The sequence below is a fragment of the Serinus canaria genome, chromosome 2, assembly GCF_022539315.1.
Source record: "Serinus canaria isolate serCan28SL12 chromosome 2, serCan2020, whole genome shotgun sequence".
Lineage (NCBI taxonomy): Eukaryota > Metazoa > Chordata > Aves > Passeriformes > Fringillidae > Serinus > Serinus canaria.
The window spans coordinates 60,394,344-60,411,514 of NC_066315.1; the positions used below are offsets into that span (position 1 = coordinate 60,394,344).

General features: G+C 40.2%; 1 long non-coding RNA gene across 5 annotated transcripts in view; it reads right to left on the minus strand.

Moving 5' to 3' along the window:
- The window catches only part of LOC108962587 (uncharacterized), a 260,018-nt gene that overhangs the window by 37,217 nt on the left and 205,630 nt on the right, over nt 1–17,171 (minus strand). For 3 of the 5 annotated variants that reach the window (XR_007776926.1, XR_007776923.1, XR_007776924.1), the window contains 3 exons: nt 15,961–16,068; nt 14,863–14,913; nt 13,781–14,152 (listed from right to left, as the gene is read on the minus strand). The exons of the other annotated variants lie outside the window; for them this stretch is intronic. This is a non-coding gene — a long non-coding RNA (uncharacterized LOC108962587). Of the gene's footprint in view, nt 1–13,780; nt 14,153–14,862; nt 14,914–15,960; nt 16,069–17,171 lie in introns of those variants that run through there. 5 annotated transcript variants of the gene reach the window in all.

Consider the following 17,171-nt stretch of genomic DNA (forward strand, 5'->3'; position numbering starts at 1 on the left):
TTCCTCAGGTCTGGAAGTGAAAAGGAAAGCAATGCCATTCTCCTGGTGGGAAGACACATTTATTATTTCAATATGGAATTTATGGTGGTTAATGGATGAAGGCTGAGAGAAAAAAAATCAATAGAGTCATGCATGTATTCCATTTGATAGATGTGGATTCTACTCTAAGCAAGGACAGAAAACTAGGAAACATTTTAATTTTTTTTTAATAGTTTGAAAAATAGTAACAGATTATTATGAGTTTTACTCATGGAAATTAGTTAATTAACTAGAGGATGTCATCAGCCAGAATCAGAATGGGGAAACAAAAGGCAAGGCAACTTCCTGTCTGTAAATAACCCTTATTCATCTTTTATTCATTCCTTTTATAACACAACCTGCAGTCAGTACAAATTTACTAGCAGGATACATTAAGGAAAAACAAAAAATGTTCTGTTTCCTCACCATTGCCCATACTTCACCTTTTCCCTATAAAGGATGAGATAATGAAAACTCATACAGTTTATGACATCCCCCTTGCAAACTGAGAATAGTAAAAGTCTGCCCTTCTTACTGGCTTATGCATAGTGTAATTGTTTGGCTAAGGCCCTGATCAACAAATATTGTGTTTCTTCCAGGGGAGCATCAAGGCAACTGGTCTCTTTAATATGTTCTTTGGAAGAATCAGAACATGGGTAGAAAAATGTCAAGAGGGAAACCTAAACCTTGGCCAGGCAGTAAAACTCCCCAGGGGAAAATCATGTTTATTAAGTTACTCCTCTTGCTCAGTAAAGGTTAGCAAGCATTTCAATGAATTTTCTCTTGGGTCAAATAAAGCTGGAAAAGGAGGGGATGTGATACCACCTGACAGGCCTTGATTTTCACATGGAAGCTACAGTAGTATTTTGGTCTCTCAGGTTCTGGACCTTGATTTACAATAATAGAACAGTATCTCCATGATTTTTTTTTTTTCAAACAAAAAATGGAGAAATTTTATTTCTGGAGAAATTTACACAGAAGTTTGTCCAACGTTCAGTCATTAGATGTGAATCCAGAGCAGGCTGACAATGACAACTGCCATGACAGATGCAACCGTGGGGCACTGCAGAAAATTGCTTCAGCTTAACCCTTAAAAGAACTAAAGCATCTACTTATTTTTTTTCAAGCCTTAAAAAGTGCATTCCTGTGAGAGGTTCATTGTGTTCCTCTAGGAAAATAAATCCACTGAGTATTTACAGAGAGATGCATTCTATAGATGATCCAGCATCTCATTAAGACGATTTTACCCCATACTGTTCTGGCACACAGGCTCTCACAAACAACATTTTCAATACTCTGCTCTTCAGATCTCATCACTATCCTAAACTAGGTCACCTGGAATGATGGTGTGACACAAAAACAAATAGATCAGATCCAACTTCTCCCTTTCTTAAGTACCTGATATTAACAGGTATCTTCCCTACAAAGGAAAATTTAAATTAAAAAAAAAAAAATTGTTTTCAATAGCCCTTTACCAGGAGCTGATTCCTCAAAACAAGCTCAGGTTGACAATGAGTGACAGTGACTGCCAGTCAAGGGCTGTTCAATAGGTTTGCATCACCAAAGCTCTAATTTCTAGCAGACCAGGGCACAGATTTCCACCTCAGGGGGCTAAGGAGCTGAGGCTGGAATGGCTCTGGCACATGAACAATCTCTACCCGAGACAGGGAAGATCCAGGTCAGGGCTGAGGTCACTTCTATTGAGGCAGAGAGCAGCAAGACCTATTCTTAGCACACATGAGCTGACATTTGGTAAAACTGTCACAAAGACAAGGGAGAATGGGAATACTTTGCCAAGAGGCCAAGAGCCACGTCACCCTGCGAACTCTTATTACAACTACAGCTTACCTCATGTTTGCTACTGCACCTTAGCCAAGGTGAGGGAAAAATACATCCATTGTCCAGGGAAGACAAGACAGCTAAAAATTAATAATAAAGTGGACTTGCTATGACATTGGCCATATTTAATTTATTTATGAAAAAACAGCCTAACATTTGAAGGGACATCAAACTAATAGTAATGTTGAACTTATGATCAATCCACAAGAATGCAGATGCTTAACAGCTGGCATCTTGGAAAAAAAATACACGTTTTGACATTACTTTGGTATTTTTCTTTCTAAAACACATATTAAAATTTGCTTTAAATGGACAGCCATTATCAGCAATGGTATTTGTTTTAGCTATCTCACTCTAGCTATGCAGGCAAACCTTCAGGGAGTGGGAGAGGAACAGGAAGAAAAAGATAAACGAAGAACAAATAGAAGCAAAGTAAGCAATAAAATATTGAACAAGGACTACTACAGAAAATTGTCAAATATGAAATTAAATTAGTGCTAGGCACTGTTTGAATCATCAACACAACTTAAATTCCAAGCTAGGTTCTGAAGCAAGGTTCCTGAATGAAAATACAATCAATTTGAATTCCTTGGCCTCCACCTGTTGTAAATAGTTGCAAAACACATGCCATCTTCTTTTCACCTCTAACTTCTGCTGAGTTCACTAGTGCAAAAAGTCTCATTATTGCAGCAGATAAGACAGAATTACGGCTCTGGGTTTGACATAGTGGAGTGCCTCATTACACACTGTCACAGACATCACAGGATGCACCAGAGATTTCTTCGTCAAGGAGAAATAATGAGCTGTCCTGGCTCCACAGTCTTTTATAGCCTCCCAGACGTTTGCATTTATTTATTTATTTATTTATTGAATTTAAAACACCCCCAAACCTGTATCAACTAAGTTATGAAAAATAAACCTTTATCAGCATAAACCTGATAAAGATCAAAATACTGAGATTGCTGACAGGGCACCGTAATGGAAATAATCTGTTTATTCAGCATTCTGTTTCAACAATATGCATTCAGATGCATTTAGATTCCTTCCACAATTCCCTCCTCATTAACATCCTGTCCAGCTTGCTGCAGGCCGTGACGTAGACTCTGATAATAGTTTTGGCATATGTTTCCTAAGGAAAGGCCCAGGCAGCCTTCTCCTGAGCGGATGTCGATTGTGTTAATGCTGAAGGTGCATCTGCACCACCTCCTGCTGGGCCCGAGCCCCAGCACCCACGTGACCTGTCACTGTCACTTAATGCCAGCCTCTGGAAATCATAGAGATCCTGCAGGCCTCCTCTGTACATGGGCAATGCCTGCATCTGTGTGAGTATGCAGACACACACACATCAGGCATGCACTCAAAGCACACAAAAGAGCTTACTATGTCTTGAAAAAGAAATCACTATCATTCCCTGAAATCTTACTGGATGGGCAAAAAGTACCTCATGAAAAATGCAAGTTCTTTCTGTTCTATCATCCCAGAGCCTCATGTATAACAGCCAATGACATAAAGCTGCTTTTTCAATTTTTAATTTTTTTTCCCCTCCAAGACAAGGGAGGGAAGTACCATGTGTGTCATTTTAATGAAAAACCATAACAAAGTCTTCAGCAGTGATAAGAAAAAATGAGCTTCCAAACACAAGTTTCCAACACATCAGTTGGAGTGCTGATCCTCAATAAACACAACCAGAGATAAGTAGTCAAACACTCCTCTATGGCCTCTTCATCAGCAAATTAAACAGTGCCTAGAAGCAAACCCAGACAGAAGACTTTAATTGTCTCTGCAGTTCAGTTATTAGACAAGTTCTTGGCACAGGTTTGGCAGACTCCCCAGCACCACAGGGGAAAAACACAGCCCAGAGATAAATCCCATAAGATTGGATGTGGTCACCTTCTTTTGGAGGGTAAGAGCTGAATGATTTCATCATGGGCTGTCCGTATCCTAAGTGCCAGAGGATACTCCCAGGCAAGTTTAACTTCTTAGCTCAGACACAGTCTTCCTGTCCATTGTCAAAGCAAGAGCCTTGGTTTAATACAGGTACCAAATTTCTCTCAAGAATGGAACAAGATCACAGTATTGTTATTTCAGACTAGAATTTTATTACTTTCTCTATCTGGTAAAACAAACTGAGCTCCATCATACAGTCCTGTGAAGAATATTTAATGGGACAATATGTAGAACAGCAAGAATTTGCTACATCAAATGCAATCCTTATCCAGCATTCTCAAAAGATGAAGTAATAACAGCAAAACTAACCCTGTAAATAACATCTAGAGGAATAGAAAGATGTCAAAAGCAAAATATCAAGCCTTCTCTTTTAAAAATAACTATGGATGGACAAGCATATAAACATACATACAAATCAAATCATAGAAGCTTCTGAGCTATGAACACACTGCCTTGTAGGGACCGGTAATGCTTTTTTGCAGGGCCTAAAACCCCACTGAGGGAAAGCAAGATAATTGCCAATGTCTTAAAACAGAGTCTAGAGGATGGAGTTCACATCTGCTTCCACTGGGATCTCTGGAACCTGTTCATCCATGCTGCACATTCTCCCTAAAACCCATGAGAAGAAGCCAGAGTTTTACTCTGCAACAGTATCTATCATGCACTGCTCAACTGGAAAACACAGTAATCTGCAGAGAAAAGTCACAGAAATTCAACAAAGAGTCACCTAAACTTTATATTCTAGATGCAAGCAAAAGGAGGGGGAAATGGAGAGCAAAGTATGTCTCAGAATTTCACATTTTTCCAAGTCAAAAAACCCCAGTACAATTTCACATAGATATGCAGCTTTCACTTCTCCATGCCTGTGTCCCTTTAAAACTGAAGCTCTGAATTCTCGTCTCCAACAAATAGAAGGATATCCTTTGGTACAGGTCAAAAAAAGAGGTGACTTGACTGTCTCCTTCACAAATTCTTCCTATAGAGCTGAATATCTTCACATTACAGCAATTAAGCAATTCAATAGGGCAACAGATTCCAGTAAAGCTGCCAATATTGATATAACAGTCTAATCTACACTCCTAACCTGTGTTTACAGTGATTTAGTGTAGCATCAATACTAAACACAGCCAAAGTACAAATTCTCTCACTGGTGTTCCTTTCTTCAGTCAGTCATCCCCCTTTCCTCACCTCGCCCTTCACATGGGAGGTGAAGGTGCATTGTGAAACTTATTTTGTCAAAGACAGGGCAAGAGCTAAAATCTGGCAAAAACCCTTCTAGAAAAACAAGCAGGATGGGCATTTTTTCCTAGTACTATCCATCTCAAGATAGCAGGGTTATGAGGGTTGTTGATTTTGGTTTGTTTTTCCTAAAGTCCCATTTCATATAATCCCATGTTCGACAACACCCTTGTGAACTGCTGACTTTTCTTAAAATGGCCATTTATTATCCCCAAAAGTAAAGCCCTTTTCAAGGAAAATGGATGTTCCCTCAAATCTATAATTTGGAAAGGAAACATAAGAACACAGACAGGAAGGAAAGTATGGGAAGCTACAAAAGCAAAAATGTGTAAACTGTAAGTAGAGAGTCTATATATAAATTCTACACCAAAGTAAAACTCCTTATTTTGAAATACACCTCTCACAGAAGTACATGTATTTTATTGGACAATATTCACCTGCTCCTTGCCATACTGCACTCAAAGGAATTATAACTGGGAAATGTATTTTAGATTCAATACAATATATACTCAGAAACCAACAAGGTAGAGTACTGAAGTGAATTAACTGCAAAGCATGGTAAAGATCTGGCCTCCTTTCCCCTTCATGCATGTTGCAACATCTCTGAGGTGGTACCAAAGACTGCATAGAAAGCCAGCCATGAGAAATGTCACTCGTTGATGCCTGTTTTGGTTACATTTCCCATCACCAAGAAGACAGGAAATGTTCTCAGGCTCACAAAAAGGCAAACAGAAGGCAGAGTTAAAAGTAGACTCCTTTTCCAACTCCCCTGATGCACACTATTAATCTGAAAAACCGGAAGCCATATAGGGATCGAGTAATTATCCAGATACTTATTGCCTTCAGGTGGCTCCAAATTAAAAAGAAAGATTGTCAGCAGATGTACCCATCTACTCTGCCCCTTTTTCTATGTCTACAACATTATTACATTTACACCCATTACATTTACACGCTGTAGCCAAAGTTGTGCCAGTACTTCACAATCCAACCTTTTTTTATTCTCCCTCCCTTAGGAACTCCAAGGTCAATAGCCAAGTTAAAAAAATCACACCATGCTTCAACACCACTTTTTTCTTTTATTTAAGGGATGATCGAGAAATTTATTTTCTTGTGCTGCTGCACCTGGAATGCAGCAATTATGGATGGCATAGATATCTCCCCAAGAGCTCTGTCATCTCCCACATCAGCTGTCTTTGCTGTACGCACTGCAGTACCACCATGCCTCTGCTCTCTTGTCATCAAATGCATTTCACTTCTTTGAGTCTTAACATCCTACTAATCTTAAAGGAATTTTCAAAGGAAGCAGCTACTAAAATGAAAAACTCCTCCAGAAGTTCAATTACATCTATCTCAGAATCTTCTTTTTCACACTTAATGGAATTCAGTCTTAAGTGTGAAAATGGATGGAATTACTGGTCAGGGAGCAGGTTGTCACTAGCAGTAAATTGGCTATTTGAACAAACTAGATACACAGAGCAAACATAAATAATAATTATCAACACACTCTCTCATTTTGTTTTTAATTTGTCAATATCTGGACAATCAGAAAAAAACAGCTTTTGTTCACAAAAAAAAATTCATATCAGATATGTGCAAAGAAAATAGCCACAGATCTCTTCAAATGTAATATTTTTCATATATTAAATATGGTAAATCCACAATATCTCAAAGACACAACATAACTGATGGTGCAAACGTGGTCTACTCTAAAACTCATTGGCAGTTCATACTGGCGAATTGCCAGATGATCAGAGAGCTGGAACACCTCTCCTACAAGGAAAGGCTGAGTGTTGTTCAATCCAGAGAAGAGAACTTTTTACAGCCTTCCAATAACTTAATGGGAAAAAACCTTATAAAAAGGAGGGAGAGGGACTTTTTATACAGGCAGACAGTGACAGGACAAGGGACAACGATTTCAAACTGAAAGAGGGCAGGTTTATTTAGGTATTAGGAAGAAATTATTTGCCGTGAGGGTGGTGAGGCAATGGTACAAGTTGCCCAGAGAAGCTGTTGATGCCCATGGAAGTTTTCAAAGCCAGGTTGGATGGGGCCCTGAGCAACCTGGTTTAGTGAAAGGTGTCCTTGCCAATGGCAGGTGGGTTGGGACTAGGTGATCTCTAAAGTCCTTTCCAACCCTAACTATTCTATGATTCCATTTCATACCCACTTTACAACATGAAAAAATTTTGTACACATCTATAGGTGTAGCATCTCAAACTCCTGAACTCATTGGCTTACCTATATCTTCATAACCTTGTGAGCTAATTTGCAAGAGGCATAAAATGTAAAAAAACAACCAGTCACAATACATCCAGAACACTAACTTCAGGACATCTGAGTGTAAGCTTTTCTCTGTTCACTCATACAAACATAAAGATTCATCACCAGCAACTGGTGATCATTCAGAAGCATGGTCAAAATTTCAGAATTTTTTTTGCCATGTATGTATTTGAATTATTTGATATTTTCTTAATGTAAATAATGAGAATTCTTTTCTGACTTCTGTTTTTTTCTAACTGTACCTTGGCAGACACACTTCAAAATATTGTTTTGTTCTACCTCAGAAACAAAATTCTTTGTGCAGAAAGAAATAAAGGTAATAAACTTTATATCAGTTGTTCATTTCACAATGCAACCAGAGTTATGTTACGGGAAGTGAAGCTGAAGGTTAAATTTGGGAATGCAGCAGGACAACCTTTCAGCTGCAAATATTGAGGCAGCTTTCTCATGAATGCAAACTAAAGATGACTTCATAAACACTAAAATATTATTTTTTACCATGTGAGAAACAATTTAAATACAAAAAAAATCAGTATTATTTCCAAGATGGAACAGTTGCTCTTATTCTTTCAAGTCTACTTTGAAACAGGCACAACAGTCTACTTTTCCAGGCAAAATTATTGAGTCTCCAGTGCTGAAGCATCCTTAAAAATCACTTGGTGCAATTGAAGAAGGTCCGTGTTCTCCATCAGAAGTGTCCTCACACTAATAGTGGCTCTGAATGGATTTGGAAAGCACCATCCAAGTCAACATGCACTCTACAGTAACACAGGCTTAGTTTATACTAGTATTACATGAAATTACTCCAGGGACCAGGAATGAAGATATGCTCTCAGGTTTCTCCACACATGTGAACGCATTCAGATACCTTCATTCTGAAATCCTCTTAGAGGACTTCAACAATTCATTTAAAAGGCTTGTTGAGATTTTCTGGTTTTCAATACACTTCAATCTCCCTAGTGATTATAATCGGCCCCAAAGCACACAGCTATGCTGGTAGCACTGCTAAATCCCACTCACCAACTGCATGCTTTTTATCCTAACATGAAGTCAAAAGAACGCACATGCGTTGGAAATTTTCCGGAAAATTTCCAAACACAGTTTGATGTTAACAAAACAGAAATATATATCTATATATATGGATGCTAATAGGGTGATTTCAGAATATGTTTCTAATATTTTATTTAAAACTCATAAAAAGAAAGTCTTACTGCTATACTTCTTGTCTTTAAATAGTATTTCCTTTCTAAACTGTCATTGTCATTAAAATTAAATTAAACATTTACAACATGTTTTGAGAGACATAAGGAAACTATTTATGCATACACTTTCATAGCAGGCACTCCTCAAAGAAAAATTGGAAAAGAAAAGGCAGCATGGTTCAATTTCATCATATCATTATTTACTAATTAATAAAATCCTCCCTCTGGATTCAAATACGGCTTTATGCAGTCATTTTTCACTTTAAATAAGAAGCACTACTGCAGTATAAATTCAGTGCTTTTACACAAAGGTGAGGACAAGATGCAATTTGTGCCACAATATGAAATGTGACTACTAACAACATTATCACGTACAGTTCAGTGAATGACAGCACTTTTGGATCTTTGGTGCACATCAGCATTCCAAATCACAGAATCATAAAACAGTTGTGGTTGTAAGGGTCCCTAAAGATCATCCCCTTCCAACACCCCTGCCATGGGAAAGGACACCTTCTACTAGACCAGGTCTCTCAAACACCCATTCAACGTGAATGTGGACAGAGAAGAAGCATCTACCAGCTCTCTGGCCAACTTGTTTCACTGCTTCATCATTCTCATAAAAAAATTTCTTCCTTAATATCGAATCTAAAGCCACCCTCCTTCAGTTTGAAGCCATTCACTCCTGTCCAACCATGACAAGCCCTTGTAAAAATTCCCTCTTGAGATCTCTTGTAGCCTCCCCTTAGGTACTGGAAGGCTGCTGTAAGGCTCCCCAGAGCCTTCTCCAGGATCAACAACCCCAGCTCTCTGTGCCTGTCTTCATAGGTGCTCCAGATCATATTTGTGTTCCTCCTCTGCACTTGCACAAACAGGTTTGTATCATTCTTATGATGGGGACCCCAGAGCTGGATGCAGCTCTCCAGGTGGGATCTCACCAGAGCAGAGTAGAGGGGCAGAATCCTGTCCTTTAATGTGGTGTCCACGCTTCTGTAGATGCAACCAGAATAAGGTTAGCTTTCTGGGCTGCACACGCTGCCAGCTCATGCTGAGCTTCCTATCAATCCACATTCCCAAGTCCTATTCCTCAGGACTGCTCTCAATCCATGCTTCAACCACTTAGCCTGTATTGTGTCTGGAATTGTCCCAGTCTGAGTGGAGGACCTTACACTGAGGCCTTGTTGAGCTCTGAGGTTAGAAAGGCCCAACTCCTTAATTGGTCAAGACCCCTCTGGATGGCAGCCCACCCCTCCAGTGTGTAGACTGTTACCTCGTTCCGAGGGGTCTCAGGATGAGGGAAGAGACGACAAAGTTGACTCCATGTATCAGAAGGCTTGATTTATTATTATATGATAGATAATATATAAAAACTAAACTAAAAGAATAGAGAGAAGGATTTCACTACTGAGCCATGCTAAGAATAGAAAAGGAATGTGTCCTCCCAGACCGAGACCAGCTGGACAGGTGTTCTGTGATAGGCTCTTAATTGGAAACCGTTTGACGGGGCCAATCACAGACATCCCCTGTTGCATTCCACAGCAGCAGATAAGAATTGTTTACAGTTTGTTCCTGAGGCCTCTCAGCTCTCAGGAGAGGAAAAATCCTAAGTAAAGGATTTTTCAGAAAACATGTCGGTGACAGTAGACTGCACTGGACATTCTGGTGTTGCTGGCAAACTTGCTGATGGAGCACCAATCCCACTGTCCATGTCAGCAACAAGAATGTTAAACAGTGCTGGCCCCAGTACTGACTCCTGAGGAGCACCACCCATCATTATCCTCCACTTGGACATCAAGACATTGATTGCAGCACTTTGAATGAAACTGTCCAGCCACTTCCTTATTCACCAAGTGATCCATCCATCCAATCTGTGCCTCTCCAATCTAGAGGATGTTATGTGGTGTTGTGAAATGCTTCACACAAGTCCAGGTAGATTACATTAGTTGCTCTTCCCTTATCCACCAATATGGTAACCATGTCACAAAAGACCACCAAATTTGTCTGGCATGATTTTCCCTTAGACAAGCCATGTTGGCTGCCACCAATCACTTCTTTATTTTCCTCATGACTTAGCACAGTTTCCAGGAGGATCTCTCCCACGATCTTGCCAGACACTGGGGTGAGACTGACTGTCCTGCAGTTCCTCACGTCTTTCTGTTTACCCTTTTATGTTTTCCCTTTTCCAGTCAGTGACAACTTCACTGGACTGCCATGACTTTTCAAATACGATGATCATTTGCAGTCATTTGTTTGTAAATTTGCAAACTTTTCAGACTCTTTTAAACCTTTTCCCTGTCTCTTGTTGAAGTTACTCTGGTCCTATACTTTGAAATTAATGGACTGTAAAACAGATTGAGTGTGGGAGCTGACAGTAGAATGAATAGATATTGGGTGCAGAAGGTGACTGATGAGCTGAAGCAGTGGGCATCCTATTGCACGTCTGGACCCATGAGGTCTTGCACTTCGACTAGATGTGTTGCAGATCCCAGCATATTCTCTTTCTAAAGCATGTATTTACTACAGTACTAAGGCTGAGAAAACCAAGGATGCTGAAGAGTCATTGCTGGACAGGACCTCTCAAGGCAATTGTACTCACCCCACTACTCCAGTGACCCACAATTCAATGATCCTGAGCTGGCCCTTGGGTAGCCCTAGGTCCTCTTCCCAGAAAAACTCTTCTGCTGAGGATATGCTGCCTATAACACCTACCTCCCTGCTTCAACAAAGCCTCTGCACCACAGGATTAGATGGGCTGCTTGAATTCCCTGCTCTTCAAAGAGGAGGGGGAGCTGTCCAGAAATGGTTGGCTCTTGGTTCTCTCAGAGAAAAGGGGGAGGAGGAGTAAAAACCCCACTGATCAGTCAGTTGTTTCTTTTTGTTGACAATGTGCAATATTCCTATAAATCTGTCATCTGCAGGACAAGACAATTACCTGAAGAGCTAAAATCTCCTCTTTGGTCACAAGCAAGGCTGAGAAATCGAGGTAATATCAGAGGAGCAATCCCCTATGGAGAGGAAGCAGACAGAAAGAGGATGATAAGTACCACAATTTGCTTATGTAACAACAGGGGACAAAGAGCCATATATCTTCAGCAAAATAGCATCTCACTTCCTCCAAGAAACTAAACTATAATCTCAGCTGACAGAATACAAACTTCTGGGTATTATTTTAGCATGAGGAATAATCTTACTGCCAGCTTTTTTTCTGTGATGTGTCTGCCTCACTTTGCAGTTGCTCCAGTTGGCTGTTCAGAGATGCTCAGGCAGAAGCTGTTTGAACAGGGGCTGGAAAAATTCCTGTGATAAACCAGGGTGAAGTATAGGTCTGTGTTCATTGCCTCCTGTGAAAGTTAAAGAATTCATTATTTAGCTGCTCATGGCCTTTGAACCTTAAGGGTTATGATCTGAACAAGAATACACCCTGTCCCTGAAGTTCACTGAAATGCAGATGCTGAAGCTATGAGGTTAATTCCCTTCCATAAAGGCAATCAGAACACCCTGATGGCACCTGGTGAACATTAAAGGCAGCTTTGGTTTCAAAGTCAGAAGCCCTTGGGAAAAACAGAGGTCACATTTGTCAGGTCACTCTTTGCTCTCCAAACATTGCTTTCCTCCTTTCTTTCTTTATGTTTTCATTAACACTATCAGGCCTGACAAATATTTTCCTTCTTTTTTTCCTTTCTTCTCCCTCTCTCCCTGTCTCCCTTGATTTCTTCCACCATCTGTACCAGCCTGTTCTACCCTTACCCTGTGAAAACTCGATTAAGAGAGTGAGCTCATTTATATGGTAAAATAGCAAACCAGAGCTGGTAAAGCCAAGCACATCTATTTTGTAATCATCACATGGCTGTTCTCCTGTGCACCAGCCTGTTAGCCAGCATCCATGCAATGTTATGCATGGAAAGCAATTCCTGTACCTTAAAGCAGAACCACTACCCATGTGGCTCCTGAGGGTGAAACAAGCAGGGAACAGCTTTTATAGGAGAAGTGAAAAAAACATGACACTGAAGCAGCTGGTCTAGGAGTTTGTTTTCAAGAGATGTTACTGGCAGGAAAGAAAAATAAAGGAGTGAAGGGAAGAGGAGACTTCTCTTTACTGGGAGATTCTTCTCAACATTTCAGTGGTGGTGAGTTCACACCCTAAGCCAGAAAGGCTCAGACTCCCCTTCACAGATGTCACACCTACCAAACCTTACGTAACAGAGCTAAAGACAGTCTCGGTATTTATGTAAACTGCACTCGTGGCAATACTTAATTATACCCTTGCAAAGTCATTACATTTCATCACTAAATAAAACAGTGTTTCAAAGCTGGAAGTCCCTTGTAGAAGTCAGAACTGCTGTACTGCTTCTAACAACTCAGCACAGCAGAACTGAAGCCACCTCCTTTCATGGGTCTAGGCATCTATGCTGTTATTATCTGTTGGTGAAATGGAACAGCATGGACACATGTTGGCATGGCAATATAGGGGGAATTTGTTCCCAAGCAGGCTCTTACCCTGTAATTTTGTATATCTGTGAATACACTTAATCAGGAAGTCTACAGTATTTTAATGGATGAAAAAGCGCCTTTTCTTTTCCTTAGAAAGGATTGCTATAGTGATTACCATCACTCCTTAAAATCCTGCTATCTCTTACTTATGTGTAAAGATAAAATAACTTAATAAGCCCTTTAATTTAGACTGAGCTCCTTCATACACTTGTTCATAAGAGAGGTTTAGACTGCAGCTGGAAGGATGGTACACATGCATCCTGTCCTCCAGGCTCTGAGAGGATAAACTGCTACAGGCAGGTTGAAACGCACCTTAAACTTAATTTCTGGAGACGTTAAACTTTTGAGATCCCACCCACAAATAATAAAGACATCATTCTGCCAACAGTTATAAGAACATGCCCAGGACTGGAGGCACCTACCATCTCCACAATCCTTGGATCTCCTCCTCTGCCCACTGGCATATGTCAAAAAAATTTGATTCAATATACCACATCTGCTTAGCAAAATCAGGGCTAATAGATATCTTACATAAAACACCTATACCCTGTATAAATCACCAGAAGCTGACACTGAATTCTTCTCTCATATGTGCTCATGCAACCCAGAAACTACCAAATTCCCAGGGGCAAATAAAGCCAGTGATACCCTTCCACTCTTACCTGGACAGAGAGTAAAGTGCAGGGTATTTTCAGAGTTGACATACAGTCAACTTATTCACAGGTAGGTGTTGATATACTACTAGAAAACATTGAGACACCAAAATAAAGAGGCCTGGGTAGGGCGAGTCTGCATTTATTCTGGGTTCACCTTTTAAGGAACAAAAACAAGGGGCAATGTTGATGCTTAAGAAAAACCAGCACTAAATGGACATGAAAGCAGTAGCTTTGCAAGAACTTTTCCCTACAGCACAACATCTGTCTGTGCTTCAAAAACTCTCCAAAGTTTTGGTAATGACTGATCTAGCCAACTCTGCTTTTGGCTAGACACAGCCTTGCTTTTCTCTCTCTCCCTCTGCTTATAACAAGCTGACACCTTAAACAGCATGGCATTTGGCAGGGGGTGTTATATGGAGCTCTGCAACATTTTATAAAATCATTCTCCTCATTCTTCTTTCCATTTGTTCTACCCCAAAGCACCTGTGAGAGAAAAAGATGATTAGAGATGGGGTGAGTGCTGGAGCTGCACCACAGACTAGAATTTATTTCAGGAGGTACACCTGATGTACACAGAGCACGGGCCAGGCACTGGTGGCTGCCCCATGGCAATGTGACAGTCATCTGATGTCACAGTGAGCTCTCACACCTGCTCCAAGGGTGCCAGTCCCTGACTGATGTGTGCAGCTGCTCGTGGGCCCCTGCGGGTGGAGGATGTGGGCTGGCCCCGGCACCACACCGACCTGAACTTCCCTCTGACATTGCATAAGACAGACCAAGACTCATACCTGCCCACCCACACAGACAGGCCAGCAGATATAAAAATACATGACCTTAAAAAGCAGCACACAATCTCTCCATTTTAATTTTTCCCCCCCTTTCTCACCAGCACCAGCTCTGCAGACTCGAAATTGAGTCACACACACAAACAGGGTTGGGCTGTTGCCTCCACCACATTTGCTACTACATTCCTATGGCCACCCTCCTAGAAACTCCCTCAGGTATTTCTAACTTCCCACTGCTCTATTTAATTCCTAAAATAAAAAAGGAGAGGTGGAGAAAGAAAAAAGAAAAAAATATGCACTTTTCTCTGTATGAAAAGTACAAGTTTGGCTGAAGAAAGTATCTATAAAATACAGAAGGACCAACTTCTCAAGTTTACAAAAACAACCCCTTCTACCACATGTGCTCACCTATCTCCTGAAAGGAAATTCACTGCTCAGAAACCCGATATTCCACAGGCTCTAATTAAGGAAAAAGGAAATAGCTTTCAGTCTCTTGTGCAAGGGCCAATGAACATAAGTCAAACACTCACCTAAAACCATGAAAACACTTCAAAAAGAAGTAAAACAAACATTCTGCTAATTTCCTAGATGTAATTCCAGCAATGCTTCTGATATAGAAGCAATGGATAGGAAAGAGGAAAATAATTTAGTAATGTGGAAGACATACCTTTATAACCCATCCTCAGCCCTTATTATGCATTTGTGATGGAGGGATTTACTCTTCTCTGCTTTAGCAGGGCTCCCTGACATAAAATTAACAGTGTCACATCTCAAAAAAGCTACTTTCAGAAAAGCATTATTGTTCCCTGGTCACACTTATTCCTGTAGCACCTCTTAAATGTTTAAGTAAAGTTAGCAAGAGTCAAGGGGTACACAGTAAGTCTTCATTTACACCCTGAAGTCTCAAGAAGAAACTATTCCTCCTCCAATTGTTTAGGAAACTCCAAGACTTCCTTCACATTGAAAAAAAAACCACTATCTGTGGTGCAACCTTGTTGTTTTTCTTGCTGCCAATCAGCTCAGTGATGGTGAGTATTTATCACATTTGCACCAAAGAAAAGCACTAACCAGAAATATAAATTATATGCACATTTCCAGTTCCACTGAGCATCACAGCTATCTGCCCGAGTCTGGCCCCTTTGAGCTCATTGACAGTGCTGAGAGAAGGCAGGCTCTGAAATTAGGGATTGCTACTGAAATTAGGGATTAGCAATTAGGGATTGCTCTGAAACTAAGGATTATTCATTAAACAAGCCAGCTATGGGTTTTTTTCCAAATCTAGAGACTTAAAAGAACACACTTCAGGTTTTCAAAGTGAATGCACTTCATTTTCTTTGGGCCAGTGAAGTTGAAAATGAGACGGTGACAGAAAAGAGATCATTTGTCGAGAGACAAGGCCTGCTGCCAAGAGATGGCCAGGCATCCTTATGCCCCTTCTGCCTCAGAGTCAGCTGCAGCAACAATAATTGGGATGCAAAGGTACAAATAAGAAATATGTCTTCTTACCTATTATATTCCACCACTGTTAGTGCAGCATAAGACACAGTGTTCTTCAGATGCTAATGCTATGGGACGTCTAGCCCCTTCCCTCTTGTTTTGCAGAATACAAGCCACCTTTAAAAACAGAAAGTAAATGCTAGCTTCCTTTCTCAGTGTGTTTTATTTGTTGATCATTTCCTGGGAAAGTGCTAAACACCTCTGCTGAAAAGCATTGATCTGAAAATACTTTACTGCTATGGGCTATGTTACACACCAGAAAAGAGCAAAGAGCTCCAGGATCTTTACAGGTTGTGCCTATGCAATACCTGAAGGGAGAGAAATTGCAATTTTGCATCTTTACAACATTCTGTATCTTAGCACTGTTAACAGAAAAAAATATACATAATTCTGTCTGAATTAAAATTATGGTGAGAATAAATCCATTATTATCATATATATTATTATTATCATTAGCAGTGCTAAAACAACTTTTATACAGAATCTTTTTATTCACAGAAGTCAGGGCACCTTGCTTATTGTTCTCATTTTCCAAATGTGAGACCTTGGGAACTTTGAGATGCAGTTTCTTTATTAAGGTCATACAACATGCCACTGACAGACCCTAGGACACAGCACAGGCTCTGCAATCCTTCCACATGGTAGGCACCAAAGCTAGATACCCTATTTTTTTCCTTCTGTATATTTTGATCTGCCTCATTCAGCACTTAACCTAGCAGTGCTTCAAATCCTGGCTTTGCAGGAATACAACTCCTTTTTTCTCTAGAACTGCCCTTCTTCACTTACTCCTACTACTCCTGCAACATTGAGCATGTAAATGAACAAACACAGTCAACCTCAGTTTGTGTCTGAAGAGTCATCCTCCCCCTGCTATCACAATTACCACTAGAGTGCATATTTGGAAAATTAGATGAAAAAATACTCCGAAGCCTGAGATTCTGCCCTGTCTTTTTCCTGGCAGGGTAAAAATGTTATGTACATTGCAGTTTCTTCTCTTGGTCAGTGTGCATAATGCCACAATCACATCTGCAAAAAAGTAGCATTTTTTAAATCATTTGTATTTGTTGTGTATCCATTCTACACCTAAACAGCAGCACCTTTGCCTCTCACCCTCAGCTGATCTAATAAATGCAGGCTTGGAACTGACAAAAGACAGCAAACATGTCAAAAGCAAAAGAAAAAAAAATCCAAGCTATAAAGAAGTACACACTTCAGGAATA